This window comes from Pleurodeles waltl, chromosome 5 (genome assembly GCF_031143425.1).
Source record: "Pleurodeles waltl isolate 20211129_DDA chromosome 5, aPleWal1.hap1.20221129, whole genome shotgun sequence".
NCBI classification, from domain to species: domain Eukaryota; kingdom Metazoa; phylum Chordata; class Amphibia; order Caudata; family Salamandridae; genus Pleurodeles; species Pleurodeles waltl.
Genome location: NC_090444.1, coordinates 1,242,509,991 through 1,242,527,484, shown reverse-complemented (window position 1 = coordinate 1,242,527,484; position 17,494 = coordinate 1,242,509,991).

The window sequence follows — 17,494 nt, the reverse complement described above, 5'->3', positions numbered from 1 at the left end:
CGGGTCAAAAAAAATTACGTACGCCCGCTTTTGCGCCGATTTTTAGCGCCTGAAAAAGGCAGGCGTTAAGGGACCTGTGGGCTCTGAAGGAGCCCAGAGGTGCCCTCCCATGCCCCCAGGGACCCCCCCTGTCACCCTTGCCCACCCCAGGAGGACACCCAAGGCTGGAGGGACCCATCCCAGGGACATTAAGGTAAGTTCAGGTAAGTGATTTTATTTATTTTATTTTGTGGCATAGGGGGGCCTGATTTGTGCCCCCCTACATGCCACTATGCCCAATGACCATGCCCAGGGGACAGAAGTCCCCTGGGCATGGCCATTGGGCAAGGGGGCATGACTCATGTCTTTGCTAAGACAGGAGTCATTTCTATGGGGGTTGGGAGTGAAAAAAAATGGCGCAAATCGGGTTGAGGCGTAAAAATTGCCTCAACCTGACTTGCCCCATTTCTTGACGCCCAAGCTCCATTTTCCCCTACGCCGGCGCTGCCTGGTGTACGTCGTTTTTTTTTAACGCACACCAGACGGCGCCGGCGGCTAACGCCGGCTAACGTCATTCAATAAATACGGCGCCCGCATGGCGCTTCAGAATGGCGTTAGCCGGCGCTAATTTTTTTGACGGAAAACTGCGTTAGCGCAGTTTTGCGTCAAAAAGTATAAATATGGGCCTTAATTTCCTACTATTTGGCCAATTGTAATTCCTACATGAAAGGTACGGGGAACTCCTGCTGATTTATGCTGACAGCCACATGCTTTTCAGGGGCAGAATGCGTATGTGTGACACATGAAGATTGCCACCTTTTCATCGGATTAGAAGGACAGTTTCTCCTCTTGAATGTAAAATTAATTGGACCTAATTTCTGGATATGAACTCTTTGTAGTCCTAAGGTTGGTATTACGGCCTATTTCAGGCACAGCAAATGACTTTTCTTTTCTTCAAGGCAGGTCTGAGACTACAACCACAAAAGCTTAGATTCTTTTGTTGATAGTAGCATGCCCGGTAGTATGTTACGGAGGCCTCCCTGCCATCTTTGTTGGGTCTGACAAACATCCATAATATGACATTTTATTAGCATGTTGAACATATCGAGGAAAAATATGTATGTAGTATTGCATATAGTTGCCTTTTTCTCAAATGCCCTCGGAAATAGGTTATTCTAAAGTGAAAGATGCTCAAATATAGCAAGACTAAAATAATATATTGTAGCCTGCTTTCTAAAGGTTTTTCAAGGAGCATTTACATCTTACTTATGTATAGGGCCTCAATTACAAGTCAGAATAATGCGGTTTCCACGGTGGAAAGCACTCTGCCTGATTACAACTGGCCCAATATTCGTGTTCCCAATTTCCTGGATGTGGGATCATCTGGACAAATTTTAGCATCTTAAAATATGAAAAGATCAAATGAGATTCGAGAAGCCTGGCAAGCACCCGCCGGATCTCTTTTGTTAGAAAAGGGGTTTCTGATTGGCTAAGGTATGCACCTCAGCCAGGCAGAACCCATCACTCTAGTCAGGGGGGGGGAGTTACTGACCCAAGATATCCCCTGCTCACCCCCTTGGTAGCTTGGCAAAAGCAGTCAGGCTTATCCCATAGGCAATGTGTAAAGCGATTGCACAACACACACAACACATGTGATACAATAAATACACAACAAAGGAAACACAACAACAAGTTATATAAAAATAAACTGTATTGCATAAAACATCATTAGACCAAACATAACATGTCAGTAATACTCTGCTACACAAGCAGTTGTCAGAATATCACTCAGTCACTAGTACTCTGCAAAAGTCTTCAGTAGTCATATAAAACATATAGGTTTCTGCAACACACGCAGTAGTCCGGTCATTATTATTACCAAAAATGCACTAGTCAGAGTAAACTCGTTAGCAGGAGGGTCAATACACTATCATGTATGAACATTCAATGAAGCATTCTCATCTGGCATGTGTCAGGCACCAAAACCAAGCAATATATATGTTATCACAAACAGGGCTAATCATGTGAGCTTTACAAAACAAGGCACCTCACGTATTTTACTTACTGTGAAATCACATGTTAGATAACAGGAAATATGGTAATCCGACTGGAACTGGGCTGTAGGAACACCAGCATGCCTACTATGGGCCTGATTCTAACTTTGGAGGATGGTGTTAAACCGTCCCAAAAGTGGCGGATATACCACCTACCGTATTACGAGTCCATTATATCCTATGGAACTCGTAATACGGTAGGTGGTATATCCGCCACTTTTGGGACGGTTTTACACCGTCCTCCAGAGTTAGAATCAGGCCCTATGTGTCTTACTGTAATTTCCTGCAGCACCTTCATTAGGACTGAGGAGCTTGCCAAGGGATCAGGATCTCTTTCAAGGTTTCCCCTTCCCCTCACTCCCATAAGGCAAACATCCCCCTTTTTGGATGATAATTCCAGCATGCCTGTGCATCTGAGATGCAATATCGGGTGAGCAAAACTCACCACGTTGCCAAAGGAGCTCCCACACTCCTCTTATGGTAACTGCAGAAGTTCTCCCTGAAAAGCAACAAGGGGGCTCACAGGAACGGGACTTCTGTCGAGGTCTCGTTCCCGCCCTGCGAGCCACATCGATGACTCCCCTGAACTCACAGGCTGCCACAGGTGGGGGCACTCGCACAACTCCTTTGCCTGTGAGAGATCTCTTTCTGATCTCCCTGAGGGGGAACCAATAGCCAGGCCACTGGGGCCGCTTTAGACTCTACTCTGCCTTTAACAGGTGATGCTGACCTCATAGGGCTCTAGGGCAAAGGCTGGGGCCACAGCAGTGTGAGCAAACAGATGCTCTGAGCGCCACAATGCAAGTCATGATTCCGGCACTAGAGGCATGGGCTTGCTGGTGCCCCGAGGGCTCTAAAAGGTGCTCCCTTTTCATGCTGCCGGGGAGCGGAGTTTTACACCCTTGGCAGTAACAACAAACAGGCTCCTCATAACCGGGAGTGCGCTTCTCACGCTGACTCCTTCCTAAAGTAGTTCCTCTCAGGCACTGCCAGCCGCAGTGCTCTCCACACTCTAATGCAGAAATGAAGAGCTCTTCCATGCGCTGAGGAAAAATACAACAAGGAGCTACGCACAGCGCTCACCATGCGCTGAGTTTCACTGAAGCACTCAGTAGGACACAAAGGCACGTGGTAGTGGATGGGGAGACCAGCAGTCAGGTAAGGGCGATCACCACAAACAACCTATCCAAGACAGTCCAGCTCAAGCCCACAGGGCAGTTGGTCAGCGGGGCAACAAACAGAAAACAGAAAAAGTCCTTTGTGCCACCTAGCAGAAGCCAGGCAGCAGGGCAACAACTGGAATGGCAGTCCAGATGAGTCCTTTGTGCAGTCCAGTAGCCTCTCTGGCAGAGATTCGATCCAGTTACAAAAGTGCTCTTTTTTATGGGGGGAGAGCCCCTCTACTTATACTCATTTTGCACAGCATTCTCACAAAAGGGGGAGAAGCGGTTCCAACCGGTAGAGACTGGTTCCATGAGTGTCCCCTTTCTCCTCCAGCACTGGCTCCAGACATCAGTGGGGGGATAAACAAGCCCTTTGTGTGAGGCCAAGGCACAGCCTTTAAAAATGAAAGAGTGCCCCGCCTCTCCCTCTTCCAGCATAGGAAGACCATTCAATATGCAGATGCACTCTTCTGACACCTCCACCCTCCCCGTGTACAGGCTGTCTGAAAAGTATGCACAAAGCCCAGCTGTCACTCCATCCCAGACGTGGATTGGAGGCAAGCTGCAAAACACCAGTGTAATAAGCACAGAGAAATGCCCACTTTCGACGAGTGGCATTTCCAAAATGGAAATAAAAAAATCCACCTACACCAGTAAGCAGCATTTCTCACTACCATTACAACCATACCAAACATGACTATGCTACCCCTCATAGATCAGACAATACCACCTAGACATATGTTAGGGCATTTCCAATGCAATCCTATGAGAAAGGCAGCATTCACAGTAGTGAGAAACCAAATAGGCGGTTTGTCACTATCAGGACATGTAATACATACAGACACATGTCCTACCTTTTACATACACAGCACCCTGCCAATAGGGTTAGCTATGGCCTACCTTAGGGGTGACTTATAAGTAGTAAAATGTGAGTTCCAGGCCTGGCAAGTAAATTTAGATGCCAGGTCCCTGTGGTGGTAAAGGGCACATGCAGGCCATGTGGTAGCAGGCCTGAGACAGGTTTGAAAGGCTACTTCTGTGGGCGGCGTAAGCTGCGTTGCAGGACTACTAGTAGCAGTTAATTGACAGGCCCAGGATATAAGGATTCCACTGCACAAGGGACTTACATGTAAATTAAATGTTCCAATCAGGTGTATACCAATCATACCTAGTTTAGAAGGGAAAGCACAGGCACTTTATCACTGATCAGCAGTGGTAAAGTGCCTAAAGTCCTAACATCAACAACAAGGGGTCAAGAAAATAGGAGGAGGTAGGCAAAACGTTTGGGGATGACCCTGTAAAAAGGATCAGGCCCAACACCCTCCTATGGCATGGGGGAGCACTACCTGACCCTGTCAACCATCAACCAGCTCCTTCCAGACATCCTGTAAACTGGGAATTCCAAGTATAAATTGACCTGGAAAACATGGACCTGTAGAGTTATTCCACATTACTTAAACATTAACTTCAAATACCCAGATTTAGGTGCAAGCACTCCAACAAGAAACATTATTTACGTCCATATAGTATTCCCACATCACAGTCAGTCTCCATCTAAATCAAAACCTTATATGTGTATTACAGCTAAACATCTAGGCCTGATTGGAAAAGCATTTTCTGTGAATAGTATTGTCTTGTTTTAGGCTTGTGATTCACTGATAAATTTCCAGGTCAGTGACGTAACAAAGGCCACCACGGCCCCCAAGGAGCGAGGGGTGGTGAGCACCAGCGGCCCCTTGGCAGAGTAACCTAGTATGAGTGCTCCTGAGTGAGTCCAGAGGGGGGCGCCTCTCCATGTACTTTGCAGGGGGGCTCCCTAATATTCCGTTACGCCAGTGTTCCAGGTGTAATAAATACTGACTCACAAAAAATCTCTATGAATCACAAAACGTTACTTTCTGAGTAAGCTGTAAATCCTTACACTCACACACAGAGACACAAACACCCACACAAGAAAACATTATTTTCATTAACGCTGCAAATTCAATGCCACATCAAAAGACTAAGAGATAACAGTTATTGTCCTATGAATTTTCCAGAAATCGGCATCATTTTGAAAAGTGGATTATGCACATCACTTTCCAGGAACTTTCAGTGCTTTTGATGCATTTTCTGTTATTAGGGCACCTATGTCAAATTCCTCTTTTTGTTATAACAATAACATTATTGCTTCTGTAAGTTACAATGAAAGGAGTTGTAGGATTAAGGTGTGATCCTATAGACCTCTTGTTAGGCTTGCCTGAAGAAGAGTGAACCGCTCTCAAAGGAATAGAATCAACGGACCGCATTCACAATACAATTTTTGTATGTCAATTCTACTCACATATACAAAAGACTTGTTTTATGAGTACAGAAATATGTTGGGTGTTCACCAACCCAGAATGTGCACATTAAGGATTTTAAACATGCTAAATATGATGTCACAATAGAGTAATTTTAGGTTCATACATATCTCACTCCAGTGGAAGGAGTGGGCATTTCAGGGCAGGGATGGACAGGAAAAATAAGGAACATCCAAAACTCATGGATTTGGAGGTATTCAGGCCCATATTTATACTTTTTAGCGCCACATTTGTGTCGCTTTTTGACGCAAAATACAATTGTCCCATATTTATACTTTTTGACGCAAACCAGCACCGGCGCTAGTTTGCGCCAAAAAGTGTACCGCCGGCTAATGCCATTCCTACTCGCCAGGCAGGCGCCTTCTTTAAGGATTGGCGTTAGCCGGCGCTGCAGGCTGGTCAGAGTAAAAAAAATTACTCATATTTTTACTTTTTTTGCGCTGCATTTGCATAGTTTTTTTACGCAAAATCGGCAAAAACACAAAATGTAATTGTACTTTGGAAGTTTGCGATGTTTTTTGCATCAAAAAATGACGCAAATGCATCGCTAAAAAAGTATAAATATGGGCCTTAATCCTTATAACACTAACCCACTGCACTGAACAACGTCTTAGTAACTGTAAGATCACATACTAGTGCACCCTACGAAAACTGATTTATTGCATTAATTCACTGCACTCCAATGCACCCTAAGGACTGCAGCAACAATACAAACTGCATTTTACAGACCGTGACACTTACCATGCTATGCCATAACATTATTAGAAAATCTAAATCCGCACTCCATCATCAAGACAAAAACCCACTGCACTGCACCCTAGAGACACAACTTCACCACACTACTCCATTCACGGATTGCCATCAAAAGCCCTGGTACATGATTACATTTCAAACTGGTATTTCTTTAAACGGAGGACATGGAAATAATTAATAAGTAGGAGTGTGAATAGCTGCGTTAGCTCAATGCTTACAAGTTCACATATTGATTTTTAAATCATGCGAAGTATTGTATTTTAACAATTTCCAGAGGCAGTACCAGCAGAGGATTGTGTCGGAGGGAAAGTTCTACTTTTCACTAGGGGTTACTCAGTGCAATAATGGACTGGTGCCACTTGGCAGTAGTCCAAACAGTTCCCTCTTCTACACTCACTAACGTCTGTCGACAAAGAACCACAGCCACTCAGCCAATCTGCACCATACCATTCACATCTTGTACAGCCCTGCCTCCCAGAACCATGGACCCAGCGTGATCCCGCCCACACTGCACGCAGCTGCTACACTCTGGCACCACCTCGTGGTTCTGGGAAGGTGCAGCATGGCCAGCCAGTATTTCCTGTCTCTAGGATATCCTGTGGAGGGACATTTTAGAGTAGAAAATTATATTGGGAAGGACTGGCCCTCACGCTTAATTACACCTTGCATAGCTGGAAAAAGTTGTGAAACATACTTCACAATACATTGTCAACATAGATATATGAGCAATAAAATACCCTATCCTTAAAACTATGACGGCAGGCAAGAAACCACACAAGTTCACACATGAAAGAGGCACTTGCAAACAATACACAGTTCGTCAATTCACCATGACGTTTGTCAGTGGGGTCTTGGTGAAAAACTCCACTTTCCTTATATTTTTATTTCAGTACTCCAGCTGTTTCCAATGTTCACTAAACATGACTCTTTATTGCTTCACAATTACACCAAACATGTTTTATTCTGCAGTTAGGATCTTCTTCAGGACTTGTTCAATCAGAGAAAGATCCATACAAATTATATATTTATACAAGAACAACAAAGGTATTTTAAAACTATCCTACAGCAAAGACTATCTATTCAGCCACCGGTAAACACACATATATCGCAGTGTATTCACAAATCAACAGGCATAGCAACCAGTTTACCTTCTTTACCGTACTCTTTCGACATGCGTTGTATTGTGTATACTGAGCACAAACCTCATATTGTTTTGCCATTGAGCCCAATCATGAGACATAAGGGAGAAAACAAAACTATATTATTTTCTTCAATTGAGAAATGCATTAAAATCCATCGTGTGTTTTGTGATGGTCTATTTCACAACTGCCAATGTGATCCACACTGTACTTCTTCTCCATTTAATTCATAGTTTTCTTGACAGCAAAGTTTTATCACCTAAAATGTATAGTACAAAAATGTCATCACTTATGCATTCGAACATGTTCACCTTTTCTTCGAGCAGTTCCCTCAAGCCAAATACCATGGCCCATATTTATACTTTTTTTAGCTCCGCATTTGCGTAATTTTTTGACGCAAAAGCAGTGAAAACGTACAAAATACAATTATGGCCCATATTTATACTTTTTTAGTGCTGCATTTGCGCTGCTTTTTGACTCAAAAGTGGCCCAAACTTACTAAACATAGGCCCATATTTATACTTTTTTTGCGCCGCATTTGCGCCTCTTTTTGACGCAAAAGCGATTCAAACTTACAAAATACAATTGTATTTTGTAAGTTTGCACCACTTTTTTGCAAAAAAATGACACAAATGCAGCGCTAAAAAAGTATAAATATGGGCCCAGGTGTTACAAAGCCCTTTAAAATTGGGTACATAAGCCTCGCACTCGTAGTCCCATAGCCAACATTTTGTTCTAATCAACAGAAAAGGACTGCCTTTATAGTTCGATATCCATGCATATGGGAGATTCAGAAGAGGCTGCTCTAGATTTAGCATTGAAAAATTCATCGCTAGACGTGTCAAATGAAGACAAAAGTTTAAAAGGTTCAACAGACAGATAATTAGGGATTTTCAATAACGGATGAACAGTAATTAGCTTAGTAGAGGGTATCAAATACTGATTACTTGGCAAATGTACCATGCAGGTTCACAGTACGCTGAGTGAAAGAGGTAACAAAGGGAATATGGGAGAAACAAGCACTGCAACAATGACTAATAAAATGCAAAAATGTGCGTAGAAAAGCAGGAACATCAAGGAACAAAGGGGCATATTTATACTCTGCACCGAATTAGCGTAATTTTTGTTTACTCGAATTCGGTGCAAAACGAACTCCATATTTACACTTTGGTGCTAGACCCGTCTAGTGCCAAATGTATGGATTTAAAGTCATTTTTCGAAAGTGGAAACCTACCTTGCCTTAATGACATGCAAGGTAGGCGTTCCGGTGCAAAAAATGACTCAACGGCCCTAACGCCATAGTTATACTCCTGTGCAAAACTGGTGCACGGGAGGGAGGAGGGTCAAAAAATGGTGCAAAGCTTGCTTTGCCCCATTTTTTAACGCCTGGGCCAGGGCAGGTGTTAGGGGACCTGTGGGCCTACTTCCATGGTGGAACACCATGCAATAAGCCCACAGGTGCCCTCCCCAGTCCCCAGGGACGCCGCCACCCACACCAGAGGGACAGCGGAGGATGGGGGACCCCATCCCAGGTAAGTACAGGTAAATACAGGTAAGTATTTTATTTTATTTTTTAAAGTGCCATTGGGGGCCCTGAAATGGGTCCCCCTGCATGGCACTGGGTGCATTGGCCATGCCCAGGGGACCCTGGTCCCCTGTGCTGGCCATTGGGGTGGTGGGCATGACTCCTGTCTTTTCTAAGACAGGAGTCATGTGGTATGGATGGTTTTGCATCAGAAAATGACTCTACGTAGGTTAGAGTAATTTCCTTTACTCTAACCTGCCTAACGTCAATTTTTGGTGCAAAAACCCCTTCTTCCATACTGCCAGCCCAACATGACTAAAGTCATTTTTTTTGCCGCTAGCCTACCCTTTGCACCGGCTTGCACCATTCCATAAATATGGTGCCCGGCTGGTACACAGAAATAGTGCAAGCCGGTGGTAAACTTTTTGGTGCAAAACTGAGTTGGTGCAGTTTTGCACCAAAAGCATAAATCAGGGCCAAAGTGCTGTCTCCTCTCTGAAAAACATCTTGCAGGCCTGTAGAGTGAACATTTCAGCTAATAATGAACTACTTTAATGAACATCTACTCAATTCCACATTCACGTGCAATACATAAACTATACAATAGAACAAAGAGTTACTGAATGCAGTATTATTTTTATACAACATATATGCCCGTTAGAGATGTTATTGACATTGCATGATCTCAAAGGCATTGGACTTACAGTAAACTGGGAAATGGCTGCTACTATAAATTGCAGTACAAGAGCCTCATCAGTCATTATCATGTTCTCAGAAGAACCCTCGTCTGTTTCAATGAAGGTGAACCCATGTGTATAAGGAGCCTCTTTGCAAGTTACAGTGTGGGAAAGTTACATATACGATTTTAAAACTCTGATTATGTTTTTACCTTTGCAAGGTCTGTGAAATGCATAAATTAAAAGCTTAAAAATGGATTCAACTTAGAGGCCTTTCATGGAAACAGGGAAATATTTTCATTGCACTTAGGGCAGTAAACAGCAGCAGGTGGACTTTTGCTGGCCCCATAATCTCACCCTAAAATATCAATAAGTTATAGCTGAATTAATGTCCTCCAATTTTAGTCACTGTCTTTCACATTCTGTGTTGGTAATTGCCATCTTTTGCATGGTATTTCCCCATAACTTTCCTTCTCTTGCTGAACCCATGTTTTGCTGCACTTAAGATTCTGCACACTTTATTCCTGCTAACGAGTGGTATAGTATGTGCTCTCCTCTCTAAACATGCCAGAATTGGCATACCCTTAATTGGCATATTTAATTTACTTGTACATCCATAGTAAATGGCAGCACAGTACCCAGTACCTCTAAATTAAATACTATTAGTGGCCTGCAACACTCATTGTGCCACCCAAAAAGTAGCACTGTGATAAATGTCTCCAGGTCTGCCTGTAAAGCCTGGGTATGCATTTTAAACTGTCATTTTGATATGACAAAATAAACCTTTTGTCAGGCATAAACCTTTCTTTTTAATGCTTACAAATCACCCCTAAGGTAGGCTCTAAATGTCCAGAGGGAAGGGATCATTTAATGTAAAATGTAAGGCATGTATACGGCATGTATAGTTAAGCTTTTACATGTCTTGGCAGTAAAAAGCCTTTTAAGTCGTTTTTCACTGGCAAGAATGGTTTCCCCATAGTTATGCTCTGGGGTACATTATAACAACTTATAGTGCCTAGTTTCAATAATTCATTGAATACTAATTTAAAATCTAGCTTAATCGACAAGTCAGATTTGATCTATTTTGGAAATTATACTTTTAAAAAGTTTTAATTTTCCTACCTAAAGCCAAAAGGAACTTTTTGCTAGTGTTCAGTATCTCATGACTGCTGGGTTCTCCCCTGTGGTGTTGATGTGGATTGCTCCCAGACAGTGTCCAAGGGGTTTGGTTGGGGGTGTTTTTCCTCCTTGAGCCGGATGGCCTGGGGGCTGTGTCCAGCCCATACCTGAGCTTCAAAGGATGCCTACTGTGTTACTGGCAGGTATAGCTCACATCTAGGCCTGCCTCCCTTTTGTGTTCCTAAACAACTTGGTCCTAAACCTGTTGGCGGGAGTACTGCCCCATAACAGATTTAGAGTGACCACAATGGAGGGTTTGCTCATTATCATAGACACTCCTCTCAGAGGGCACAGGCAGCTCTGGCTAGGAGAACAAATGTTCTGTCATGTTGGAATTAGAGAAAGAGGGGTACTGTGGGATAATGTATTGTACAACACACAGGAAGTGATGCAAACGTTGATAGGGTCATCCTATAGGAACTTTTTCTCGTATTGGTTAAAGAGTGGTCAGTATTTTCCCCAGCCCACAGACTGACACTGGGCATAAATATGGCATCCTCAATACTCGCAATAGTCCTTGAACTGTGAGGAATCAGACTCAGTGTTGCTCTGCTGTTTGAACAACATGAAGGAACACTGGACCTGCTTGTCTTGAACACAGGCCCACAGAAGTGACTCCAAGGGTCAGTTGAAAGACCTCCTTTTTGAGCTACAGGGACACGGCAAGGTTCCAGAGGCCTCTCTCTCTGCAACAGCCCAACTGACCAGTTCTAACTGGACCTGCCCTAGACCTCTGCTGAAGTGCCCACCCCCACCTTCTCCTAGATCCTTGACTAGTGTTGGAGAGCACTACTCCTGTACCAAACAACAAGAAACTTTTGGGCATATTTATACTCTGTTTGCATCAAATTTGATGCAAATTCAGTGCAAACTGAACTCCATATTTATATTTTGATGCAAGACATGTCTAGCGTCAAAATATAGGAAAAACAGAAAGGGAGCACTCTGCCTCACACTCCAGAATGTAGTCAGCCCGAATGCATCCTGGTAAATGCAGTACAAGTTTGTTTTTGTATCCATAAAGTAATCTAAAGTTTTTCACCTTAATAGGTGCAGCAAGTGCTGTAAATCTCTGGACACGTTTTTCTGGGTTCAGCCCTTCATCAGCAGCTTTGTCTGTGAGGGTTGCTGGAAACGATAAATTATATGAGCTGCAATTATTAGAGCAATGGGAGATAACAAGATTAGGATTGTTGCGATCAACTTGAAGGAAATAAACAACCCCAGCATATTGAAATAACATACATTTGTGAATTGTACCTAACCCCTAACTCCTAAGTGAGACCGTAGCGTAATAGCCCAATCTGTCCGTACTTAGGTGCTCATTTACAGGCTTTTCTGTTGCTACTGTGACGCAGAACAGTCCTCTTCGCCGCGCCGTATGTACAAACTGGTGCAATGGTACCATTGTGCCAACTTGTAAACCCTGGTACCACATTATACCTGTGCCAGGTATAATGTATTCAAAGGAGAAATTCCCCTGCAAGGAGGCCCTTAGGAATGACTCGTGAAATCTACAAGATTTTGCTTCATCATTCTAGCATCATTTTATTATGTTTGCTCAGGGCAGGCGTTAAAGTGACACTGTGCTTTCTTCTATGGGCCTCACCGCACTTTGCTGGACAAGCGTCAACATTTTTTACGCTAGACCAGAAAAGCACCACAACTGTTTCAAAACTTCTGAAGCAGCTATGTTAAGGAGCACCATTGTAAATACAGTGCTACCATGGTGTTGTTATGGGGGCGCAGATTGGTGCAAGCAAACTGGCACATCATAAGCAATGCACCAGTTTGTAGTAAATGAGGCTTCTAGTCCATGAGGAGAGCACCCATCCCCCATTACCTGGAAAGTAGGGGTCTGCCTGTCACCTGCTTGGCTGGTTGTAGAGAATGGGCTGAGGTCCACAGTGAAATGGCATGTAGAGTGGATGGATATCCTGGCTGGAATGAATTCCCTGTTGCCCCTTGGCCTGCACAGTGTTTTTATAAGAAACATATTTCTGTTCTGTGAAATAGGCCTGATGTGGGCATATGCCTAAGTGATCATCCCATTGCACATTCTCTTGTGGCAACAATGCTAGCTAGATTATCATGTACTGCTCTTCTCAGTCTTGGACAGAGGAACATGGTAAAATGTCAAGCACAGAAATAATAACAATGCATTCATAGAATCACAACTGATTAGAAAAAAACAACCCAGCTGAAAAGCAGGGTAACTAAAAATGAATAAAACTGAATAAATTAAATCAGAACACATATGTAGGTAAAAGGGCACAGGACATAGGCCTAAGCTAAGGTAAAATATGTGTGCCCAAGCAGTGTGTAAAATGAACACACAACACCATCCCCATTGTCAGGAAAAGAGTGCAAATACCAAAACTAAATTGTTCTGAAACTTAAAGCTTTCTAAAACTAAATACATAAAAGAGATAACACGCCAGGCAGGCCAATTTACAGGACAATGTAGTAATTTAAACAAAAATGCCAATGAACAAATTCAACACAAATGATGGTCCTGCAGGAAACCTCCGATATCGTCAATGGTGATGCAAGACAAGAAGGATTCCACCTCAGCAGGTGACAAGTTGAGCAGCATGTTAGCTGAAGGATCCACAGAGTATATATGTGCTGATGCCAAAACCATAGGACAGCGGCTGTGGGGCCACATTCATTGCAGAGGCAGATGTACAAAGAGCCAGAAAATCCACAAGTGGTGTCTTATAAGATGCCTTGTGTATCAAAAGAGGGTCTCAATGGGCATGCCTGTGAATAAATCCTCATCAAGAACATTAACAGAGCCACAGAAGGCACAGGCTGCATGGCAAGGCACACCTGTGGTGCACACTTGAAAACGACCACAAGCAGTGGAAAATTGGCCACTCAGGCCAGTATTGGCCAGAATGTCAATGACCAATTGAGCTCAAGCTCCTCTAGCAATAAAACTCCAAAGTAGTACCTCATGAAATCAGGACACAGGTGGGCTGGTGGAAGCTCCATTACTCAGCTTTGCTGAGATGGGACAGTCATTGTGCGTCAAAAGTAGTAACAACAGAATGCCACCGATCAATGTCAAAGTTATTGGAAATCCACTAAAGACACTTGAGGAGAGTGAATGGATGGCTGAGGGTATCACTCCAAATACAATATGGAAGGTGCTAACAAATCCAGCTTTGACAACCTTAAAAAAGTGCACAATTCCCGCAGTTTTAGATGTGTTGAAAATCCTGCTCACCAACTTTCTAAAATCTTTGGGAAAATTCATATTTAATAGGGAGTGTATCTCTGCTGATGACCTTGCTAGTTGGAGGTCAAAGATGTCTCTGGGCCACACGTTTTTGAAACAATAGCACCTTTAGTCCGCTCAGACTGTCAAAATATACATTTGAAGGAGCAATGTGCAGCCACATTTCTGCTACTTTTATCTCTTGTGGGGGGGAGGCAAATAACACATGGCTGCAGCAAATTACAATTTGAGAAACCAAAATCACATAAGTAATTCCAGGCTTCCTTCTGCAACAGCCTTCACTATTCAGCAGCACATAACTTCCATTCGAAAGTATGTGAAATACTTGGTGAATAAAAGAGATGGGAGTACCCTTCAGATAGCATGCCAAGTTTGCTATGGGGCGCAATTGTAGTGTAAGGACATCTGCTTACAAATCATAGAATGACTAACAGCAGTCCAACATTCGCTTCCACTAAGAAAGACCTCTGTTTGCATTTAGACATTTGTAATCCAAAGGTAACTCCCACACTTAATGGATGTAAGTGTCCCCTAACTCAGTAGAGTTAACATGTTGCCAGGGCACGTGGCCACTTCTAAGAACCTGCAATGTCCAACCCAGCTGCATAGTTGACCTAAGTTGACTCTGTCCATGATGTACAAAATGACATATCATTCTGAATAATGTATTTTGCTGATGGCATGATGGTATTTAGAGTGTAAAGGCGGTTAGACAATGTGTTCATACCATTATTGACAAAGGCTAAAGCCTTTTCCATGTTTTCTTTATCAATCTGCCTAATTCGTGCAGCAGCTTCCATTTGCAAAAGCTTCCAAATTTCATTGTATATGGCATATACAAAATGTTTAGAGGGTGGCTTTCTAGGACCCAACAAGAAGTCTTGTAGAACGAAAGGAGACCAAGGTGTTCATTGACAGCTGCCAAGGTGGAAGAGCGCAACTACTGTTGGAAAAGTTTACCCACACTATCTGTTTTAATGATACCTGAGTTTAGAGATGTATAATAGCGAGAGAACCAGTCGGCTTGCTCTGAAACCACTTGTGGGATTCACAAAACATGACTGACAACCATTGTGTCCACTGGCCACAATAAACACCTGCAGGGACGTGAAACTGAGGAACTGAAGGTACCATTCTGAACCCAACTAGTGAGCTGTTCTTCGGTGACATTTAGAATTGTCTACCAATTATTACATTTAGATTGTGTTGAGATACTGAGCGCATGCAGTTCTTTTATTTTTGCTAACCATAGGCCAGTTGTTTGTTGAACTGTGTCTTTCAGAAATATCATTTGGAAAGGAATGAGGCAAGCTTTCAATAAGGCTTCCCTACCCTGTATTTGCCAAACATGTGTTCCCCATACACTCTTCAAATCAAGAGAGTTTTTGCAAAAACCTTAGCGCACAATGGCCAGCCGGGAAACAAAGGAATCCGAATTGATTAATTTTGTGTAGGTTAGCAATATTTTGTCTCACTTTAAAAGGAGGGAATTTAAAGATATATGACTCTGCAGTCTTAGCATCATGTCCCGAAAATATATACAAACCTGTCTACATTTGTTTTGGAACTCCCCATTGATGAAGTCAGACAATGCCCCCATTATGTGTAATTAAAAACTGATCTCAGGGTACTAGTTCGGTGCAGAAAGTAATGTCCAAAATGATGGTGACAGAACATTTACCCATAATTCGCTGTGTTGATAAATACATCCTCACTTTCAAATACAGCATAATATTCAAGCTCAGGAAGCATGGAATCAATTGTTTTAACATCCCAGTCATCAGGAACATCCCCAGGTGTAATAATATCCTTCAAAGACACTTTGAAGACATAGGGAATTTGAATCATCTCAGTAGGTCTGAATATACCACATGGAACTTTATCCCCCACAACCCCATCAGGAATTAGAACAGCTGAAATGTTCACAAGTCACAAATCTCTTCAGACTTTATGGGAAGAAAAGCAAGATGTCAAAACCTCATCCACCAGTTCAACAGCAGAATTTTCAGGAAGATAGTGACCATGTATCAGTAAAAATAAAACAATGACAAACCCACTCCAAAGCAGGAAGGCAAGCAATGTCATTAGTATCCATGGATAGTACCATGGATGAACAAAATAATTGTTTTTAAGCCAGTTACAAAGCTTACGTGTTGCTGAGACAGGTGCAGTCGCAGATGCAGGGGAATTTGAAGAAGAGTCGTCAATGTTGACAAAAATAACCAGTGCATAACTGGTAGATGTACCCAATGGTGGCGGTTCTTAATAAAGGTTGTCATCCGTTTGTGTTGAAATAGAAGAGTAAAGATCCATGTTTTGGATGTTTCTCGTCGGTGAAGTGGTGCAAGGAAGTAAGAAAGTTCATTCTCTGCCTTCCCCGAGCTCGGGGAGGCATTGTAACATTGGTACTTACAGAAGCATTTTTGAGTGCTTGAAGAGGTATATCCCATTGGGTAGTGAGGGAGGCTAAGGAACAACCTAGGATTTCTAGTGGTCTACTGTGCAGGATCAGCCACATGGTGCAATTTAACATTGTCAAGGAGGTTTTCTTTAGAACCAGTCAACGGTGGTATAATGACAGTTCTGGCACTGTGTATTCCCAGGGCTGGAACCGGTGCTCTATATAATGTGCCACATTTCTTTTTCACAACAATCTTTTCTCATACTAGATCCCCTATCCAGCCAGTAGATGTTGTTGGCAAATTCTTCATTCTCAAGGTGGTGGCACAGTTAGATGAATAAAACAGGGACACATTCATTTATGTCAAATGGTGTTTCTGCCGCCACCACACCAGAGCCATCAAAATCTGGCACATATATAGGTATCACAAAAAGGACCTTGCAAGGGGTGCGTCCTCCTAAGGACTATCTGGGCAGATTATTTAGTGTTCTCTGGACCCCATACAGATGATGAAGCCAACTACTACCAGAACCTAATACCCTTGCTGTTAAGGATTGCTTTAAGTCTCGGTTCATCTGCTTTACAGCAGAATTTCCCTCAGGATGTTATGGAGATGAGAAATGGAGTTGAACACCTATCGCTGCCATGGTGCCACTGAATGTCCTGGAGACAAAGGCAGGGCCCTGGTCTGAGTGGAATGCTGCAACTGCATATGGCTCAGTGAATAACAATTCGGGCATCAGACAATCATTGTGGCCATACCCATAGGAATCTAGAACATTAATTAACAGCAACTAAGATGTATTTGTATGCAGCATCAGGTTTTACAGGACTGCAATGGTTCAGGTATACACATAGTAGTAGTATGCTGCACACTCAGGGCTAGATTTACAAGGCCCTTGCACCCGTAGTGCCACATTTGCACCAACATTTTTGCTGCAAAAGTGACGCTAACGGGCCACTACTATAGCGCCATATTTATAAGGTGACGCAAACTAGGTTTGTGTCACCTTGTAAATCCTTTGCAACACATCATGC